Source organism: Paramormyrops kingsleyae, unplaced genomic scaffold, assembly GCF_048594095.1.
Source record: "Paramormyrops kingsleyae isolate MSU_618 unplaced genomic scaffold, PKINGS_0.4 ups183, whole genome shotgun sequence".
Classification (NCBI taxonomy): Eukaryota; Metazoa; Chordata; class Actinopteri; order Osteoglossiformes; family Mormyridae; genus Paramormyrops; species Paramormyrops kingsleyae.
This window is the reverse complement of record NW_027326121.1, coordinates 19,418-27,500: the sequence shown is the minus strand read 5'-3', so window position 1 is coordinate 27,500 and position 8,083 is coordinate 19,418.

Sequence of the window (8,083 nt, the reverse complement as noted above, 5' to 3'; positions counted from 1 at the left end):
CCGGAGACATAGTCGACCGCTGGGATTCTCGGCACTCTATGGCGGTGGTTAATCAGAACTTTGAAGGAATCCAGGGAGGCCCCGCTGGTTGACCGTGTGTCGGGGCATGTGGTCAACCGCTGGGACTTTGACAGATTTTTGCGGTCGCCCCGATGGTTGACCATGTGTCGGGGCATGTGGTCGACCGCTGGCATTCTCAGCCCTCTCTGGCGGTGGATCCTCAGAGCCCCGCCAGTCTGCCCCGCTGGTTGACCGCGCGTCCGGGCACACGGTCAACCGCCGGGACTTTAAGAGATTTTCGCACTCTCTGACCGGACGTGTGGTCGACCGCTGGCATTCTCAGCACTCCCTGGCGGTGGTTAATCAGAACTTTGAAGGAATCCAGGGAGGCCCCGCTGGTTGACCGTGTGTCGGGGCATGTGGTCAACCGCTGGGACTTTGACAGATTTTTGCGGTCGCCCCGATGGTTGACCATGTGTCGGGGCATGTGGTCGACCGCTGGCATTCTCAGCCCTCTCTGGCGGTGGATCCTCAGAGCCCCGCCAGTCTGCCCCGCTGGTTGACCGCGCGTCCGGGCACACGGTCAACCGCCGGGACTTTAAGAGATTTTCGCACTCTCTGACCGGACGTGTGGTCGACCGCTGGCATTCTCAGCACTCCCTGGCGGTGGTTAATCAGAACTTTGAAGGAATCCAGGGAGGCCCCGCTGGTTGACCGTGTGTCGGGGCATGTGGTCAACCGCTGGGACTTTGACAGATTTTTGCGGTCGCCCCGATGTTTGACCATGTGTCGGGGCATGTGGTCGACCGCTGGCATTCTCAGCACTCTCTGGCGGTGGTTCCCCGGAGCCCCGCCGGACTCCAGAGTGGCTCCGCTGGTTGACCATGTGTGTCCGGGCACATGGTCAAGCACTGGGACTTTGGAAGAGTCCAGCGTGGCTCCGCTGGCTTGTCCGCGGGTCCGGTCACTTGGTGGACCTGCGACATTCCGCCGATTCTGACCGCCATAACTCGACCGTGCCTCGGCCCACCGAAACGGCCCGGGTACGCCCTGAAAGCCCGGGCGATTCCGAGCAACTTTGCCCGCATGACCCTGCTTCGGAATCCCCGTCTTAACCCCGAAATTTCAGCCCGAACAGGCCGCCCCCCACGTCCGCCTGGGTCGCCTGCTCTAATGCACCTTCGCACTCGCTCTCTTTTCGGTGCGCACCAGCCTTAAAGGGCCGGCGTCCATTTTCCCGCGGTACTGCACAGCAGAGCCCTGCGCGGCGGGACTTTTTTCCCCTCATCCCGCTCCCGCAGAATTTCTGACCATTGCCGCCCGCCCCCGCGGTCTGTCTCTGTCCAGTCCCGCCCGCACCCGCAACATCTCTGTCCAATCCCGTCTGCTTCCGCAGACACATTAACGCACATAGTGTACGGTTAAATACGTTTATATGCATTAAATGTTTTATTCCAGTCGAACAGGGACTGAATAAATAAATAAATCGAATTCAACAAAAATCTCTCAACTTGGAATCGCTAATAAATGTATGTAAATCATCCGGGATCGGAAGCCTCATCTCGGACCAGTTAATAGAGGTGAAAATCACAGATTTTTGGGGTCGCCCCGATGGTTGACCATGTGTCGGGGCATGTGGTCGACCGCTGGGACTTTGACAGATTTTCTGGGGTCGCCCCGATGGTTGACCATGTGTCGGGGCATGTGGTCGACCGCTGGCATTCTCAGCACCCTCTGGCGGTGGTTCCCCGGAGCCCCGCCGGACTGCAGAGCGGCTCCGCTGGTTGACCATGTGTGTCCGGGCACATGGTCAAGCACTGGGACTTTGGAAGAATCCAGCGTGGCTCCGCTGGCTTGCCCGCGGGTCCGGTCACGTGGTGGACCTGCGACATTCCGCCGACTCTGACCGCCATAGCTCGACCGTGCCTCGGCCCACCGAAACGGCCCGGGTACGCCCTGAAAGCCCGGGCGATTCTGAGCAACTTTGCCCGTATGACCCTGCTTCGCAATCCCCGTCTTAACCCCGAAATTTCAGCCCGAACAGGCCGCCCCCCCACGTCCGCCTGGGTCGCCTGCTCTAATGCACCTTCGCACTCGCTCTCTTTTCGGTGCGCACCAGCCGTAAAGGGCCGGCGTCCATTTCCCCGCGGTACTGCACAGCAGAGCCCTGCGCGGCGGGACTTTTTTCCCCTCATCCCGCTCCCGCAGAATTTCTGACCATTGCCGCCCGCCCCCGCGGTCTGTCTCTGTCCAGTCCCGCCCGCACCCGCAACATTTCTGTCCAATCCCGTCTGCTTCCGCAGACACATTAACGCACATAGTGTACGGTTAAATACGTTTATATGCATTAAATGTTTTATTCCAGTCGAACAGGGACTGAATAAATAAATAAATCGAATTCAACAAAAATCTCTCAACTTGGAATCGCAAATAAATGTATGTAAATCATCCGGGATCGGAAGCCTCATCTCGGACCAGTTAATAGAGGTGAAAATCACAGATTTTTGGGGTCGCCCCGATGGTTGACCATGTGTCGGGGCATGTGGTCGACCGCTGGGACTTTGACAGATTTTCTGGGGTCGCCCCGATGGTTGACCATGTGTCGGGGCATGTGGTCGACCGCTGGCATTCTCAGCACCCTCTGGCGGTGGTTCCCCGGAGCCCCGCCGGACTGCAGAGCGGCTCCGCTGGTTGACCATGTGTGTCCGGGCACATGGTCAAGCACTGGGACTTTGGAAGAGTCCAGCGTGGCTCCGCTGGCTTGTCCGCGGGTCCGGTCACGTGGTGGACCTGCGACATTCCGCCGATTCTGACCGCCATAGCGCGACCGTGCCTCGGCCCACCGAAACGGCCCGGGTACGCCCTGAAAGCCCGGGCGATTCTGAGCAACTTTGCCCGTATGACCCTGCTTCGCAATCCCCGTCTTAACCCCGAAATTTCAGCCCGAACAGGCCGCCCCCCACGGCCGCCTCGGTCGCCTGCTCTAATGCACCTTCGCACTCGCTCTCTTTTCGGTGCGCACCAGCCGTAAAGGGCCGGCGTCCATTTCCCCGCGGTACTGCACAGCAGAGCCCTGCGCGGCGGGACTTTTTTCCCCTCGTCCCGCTCCCGCAGAATTTCTGACCATTGCCGCCCGCCCCCGCGGTCTGTCTCTGTCCAGTCCCGCCCGCACCCGCAACATTTCTGTCCAATCCCGTCTGCTTCCGCAGACACATTAACGCACATAGTGTACGGTTAAATACGTTTATATGCATTAAATGTTTTATTCCAGTCGAACAGGGACTGAATAAATAAATAAATCGAATTCAACAAAAATCTCTCAACTTGGAATCGCTAATAAATGTATGTAAATCATCCGGGATCGGAAGCCTCATCTCGGACCAGTTAATAGAGGTGAAAATCACAGATTTTTGGGGTCGCCCCGATGGTTGACCATGTGTCGGGGCATGTGGTCGACCGCTGGGACTTTGACAGGTTTTTCTGGGGTCGCCCCGATAGTTGACCATGTGTCGGGGCATGTGGTCGACCGCTGGGACTCTGGGCCGGGACGCATGGTGGGGGAAATCCCTCAAAGGCCCGGCGGGCCGGGAGAGAATCCAGGGTGGCTCCGCTGGTCGACCGCGCGTTCGGGCACGCGGTCAACCGCCGGGACTTTGGGAGATTCTCGCACCCCCTGACCGGACGTGTGGTCGACCGCTGGCATTCTCAGCACTCTCTGGCGGTGGATCCTCAGAGCCCCGCTGGCCGACCGCGTGTCCGGGCACGCGGTCAACCGCCGGGACTTTGGGAGATTCTCGCACTCTCTGACCGGACGTGTGGTCGACCGCTGGCATTCTCAGCACTCCCTGGCGGGGGATCCTCAGAGCCCCGCTGGCCGACCGCGCGTCCGGGCACGCGGTCAACCGCCGGGACTTTGGGAGATTCTCGCACCCCCTGACCGGACGTGTGGTCGACCGCTGGCATTCTCAGCACTCTCTGGCGGTGGTTCCCCGGAGCCCCGCCGGACTGCAGAGCGGCTCCGCTGGTTGACCATGTGTGTCCGGGCACATGGTCAAGCACTGGGACTTTGGAAGAGTCCAGCGTGGCTCCGCTGGCTTGTCCGCGGGTCCGGTCACGTGGTGGACCTGCGACATTCCGCCGATTCTGACCGCCATAGCTCGACCGTGCCTCGGCCCACCGAAACGGCCCGGGTACGCCCTGAAAGCCCGGGCGATTCTGAGCAACTTTGCCCGTATGACCCTGCTTCGCAATCCCCGTCTTAACCCCGAAATTTCAGCCCGAACAGGCCGCCCCCCACGGCCGCCTCGGTCGCCTGCTCTAATGCACCTTCGCACTCGCTCTCTTTTCGGTGCGCACCAGCCGTAAAGGGCCGGCGTCCATTTCCCCGCGGTACTGCACAGCAGAGCCCTGCGCGGCGGGACTTTTTTCCCCTCGTCCCGCTCCCGCAGAATTTCTGACCATTGCCGCCCGCCCCCGCGGTCTGTCTCTGTCCAGTCCCGCCCGCACCCGCAACATTTCTGTCCAATCCCGTCTGCTTCCGCAGACACATTAACGCACATAGTGTACGGTTAAATACGTTTATATGCATTAAATGTTTTATTCCAGTCGAACAGGGACTGAATAAATAAATAAATCGAATTCAACAAAAATCTCTCAACTTGGAATCGCTAATAAATGTATGTAAATCATCCGGGATCGGAAGCCTCATCTCGGACCAGTTAATAGAGGTGAAAATCACAGATTTTTGGGGTCGCCCCGATGGTTGACCATGTGTCGGGGCATGTGGTCGACCGCTGGGACTTTGACAGGTTTTTCTGGGGTCGCCCCGATAGTTGACCATGTGTCGGGGCATGTGGTCGACCGCTGGGACTCTGGGCCGGGACGCATGGTGGGGGAAATCCCTCAAAGGCCCGGCGGGCCGGGAGAGAATCCAGGGTGGCTCCGCTGGTCGACCGCGCGTTCGGGCACGCGGTCAACCGCCGGGACTTTGGGAGATTCTCGCACCCCCTGACCGGACGTGTGGTCGACCGCTGGCATTCTCAGCACTCTCTGGCGGTGGTTCCCCGGAGCCCCGCCGGACTGCAGAGCGGCTCCGCTGGTTGACCATGTGTGTCCGGGCACATGGTCAAGCACTGGGACTTTGGAAGAGTCCAGCGTGGCTCCGCTGGCTTGTCCGCGGGTCCGGTCACGTGGTGGACCTGCGACATTCCGCCGATTCTGACCGCCATAGCTCGACCGTGCCTCGGCCCACCGAAACGGCCCGGGTACGCCCTGAAAGCCCGGGCGATTCTGAGCAACTTTGCCCGTATGACCCTGCTTCGCAATCCCCGTCTTAACCCCGAAATTTCAGCCCGAACAGGCCGCCCCCCCCACGTCCGCCTGGGTCGCCTGCTCTAATGCACCTTCGCACTCGCTCTCTTTTCGGTGCGCACCAGCCGTAAAGGGCCGGCGTCCATTTCCCCGCGGTACTACACAGCAGAGCCCTGCGCGGCGGGACTTTTTTCCCCTCATCCCGCTCCCGCAGAATTTCTGACCATTGCCGCCCGCCCCCGCGGTCTGTCTCTGTCCAGTCCCGCCCGCACCCGCAACATTTCTGTCCAATCCCGTCTGCTTCCGCAGACACATTAACGCACATAGTGTACGGTTAAATACGTTTATATGCATTAAATGTTTTATTCCAGTCGAACAGGGACTGAATAAATAAATAAATCGAATTCAACAAAAATCTCTCAACTTGGAATCGCTAATAAATGTATGTAAATCATCCGGGATCGGAAGCCTCATCTCGGACCAGTTAATAGAGGTGAAAATCACAGATTTTTGGGGTCGCCCCGATGGTTGACCATGTGTCGGGGCATGTGGTCGACCGCTGGGACTTTGACAGATTTTTGCGGTCGCCCCGATGGTTGACCATGTGTCGGGGCATGTGGTCGACCGCTGGCATTCTCAGCACCCTCTGGCGGTGGTTCCCCGGAGCCCCGCCGGACTCCAGAGCGGCTCCGCTGGTTGACCATGTGTGTCCGGGCACATGGTCAAGCACTGGGACTTTGGAAGAGTCCAGCGTGGCTCCGCTGGCTTGTCCGCGGGTCCGGTCACGTGGTGGACCTGCGACATTCCGCCGATTCTGACCGCCATAGCGCGACCGTGCCTCGGCCCACCGAAACGGCCCGGGTACGCCCTGAAAGCCCGGGCGATTCTGAGCAACTTTGCCCGTATGACCCTGCTTCGCAATCCCCGTCTTAACCCCGAAATTTCAGCCCGAACAGGCCGCCCCCCACGGCCGCCTCGGTCGCCTGCTCTAATGCACCTTCGCACTCGCTCTCTTTTCGTTGCGCACCAGCCGTAAAGGGCCGGCGTCCATTTCCCCGCGGTACTGCACAGCAGAGCCCTGCGCGGCGGGACTTTTTTCCCCTCATCCCGCTCCCGCAGAATTTCTGACCATTGCCGCCCGCCCCCGCGGTCTGTCTCTGTCCAGTCCCGCCCGCACCCGCAACATCTCTGTCCAATCCCGTCTGCTTCCGCAGACACATTAACGCACATAGTGTACGGTTAAATACGTTTATATGCATTAAATGTTTTATTCCAGTCGAACAGGGACTGAATAAATAAATAAATCGAATTCAACAAAAATCTCTCAACTTGGAATCGCTAATAAATGTATGTAAATCATCCGGGATCGGAAGCCTCATCTCGGACCAGTTAATAGAGGTGAAAATCACAGATTTTTGGGGTCGCCCCGATGGTTGACCATGTGTCGGGGCATGTGGTCGACCGCTGGGACTTTGACAGGTTTTTCTGGGGTCGCCCCGATAGTTGACCATGTGTCGGGGCATGTGGTCGACCGCTGGGACTCTGGGCCGGGACGCATGGTGGGGGAAATCCCTCAAAGGCCCGGCGGGCCGGGAGAGAATCCAGGGTGGCTCCGCTGGTCGACCGCGCGTTCGGGCACGCGGTCAACCGCCGGGACTTTGGGAGATTCTCGCACCCCCTGACCGGACGTGTGGTCGACCGCTGGCATTCTCAGCACTCTCTGGCGGTGGATCCTCAGAGCCCCGCTGGCCGACCGCGTGTCCGGGCACGCGGTCAACCGCCGGGACTTTGGGAGATTCTCGCACTCTCTGACCGGACGTGTGGTCGACCGCTGGCATTCTCAGCACTCCCTGGCGGGGGATCCTCAGAGCCCCGCTGGCCGACCGCGCGTCCGGGCACGCGGTCAACCGCCGGGACTTTGGGAGATTCTCGCACCCCCTGACCGGACGTGTGGTCGACCGCTGGCATTCTCAGCACTCTCTGGCGGTGGTTCCCCGGAGCCCCGCCGGACTGCAGAGCGGCTCCGCTGGTTGACCATGTGTGTCCGGGCACATGGTCAAGCACTGGGACTTTGGAAGAGTCCAGCGTGGCTCCGCTGGCTTGTCCGCGGGTCCGGTCACGTGGTGGACCTGCGACATTCCGCCGATTCTGACCGCCATAGCTCGACCGTGCCTCGGCCCACCGAAACGGCCCGGGTACGCCCTGAAAGCCCGGGCGATTCTGAGCAACTTTGCCCGTATGACCCTGCTTCGCAATCCCCGTCTTAACCCCGAAATTTCAGCCCGAACAGGCCGCCCCCCACGGCCGCCTCGGTCGCCTGCTCTAATGCACCTTCGCACTCGCTCTCTTTTCGGTGCGCACCAGCCGTAAAGGGCCGGCGTCCATTTCCCCGCGGTACTGCACAGCAGAGCCCTGCGCGGCGGGACTTTTTTCCCCTCGTCCCGCTCCCGCAGAATTTCTGACCATTGCCGCCCGCCCCCGCGGTCTGTCTCTGTCCAGTCCCGCCCGCACCCGCAACATTTCTGTCCAATCCCGTCTGCTTCCGCAGACACATTAACGCACATAGTGTACGGTTAAATACGTTTATATGCATTAAATGTTTTATTCCAGTCGAACAGGGACTGAATAAATAAATAAATCGAATTCAACAAAAATCTCTCAACTTGGAATCGCTAATAAATGTATGTAAATCATCCGGGATCGGAAGCCTCATCTCGGACCAGTTAATAGAGGTGAAAATCACAGATTTTTGGGGTCGCCCCGATGGTTGACC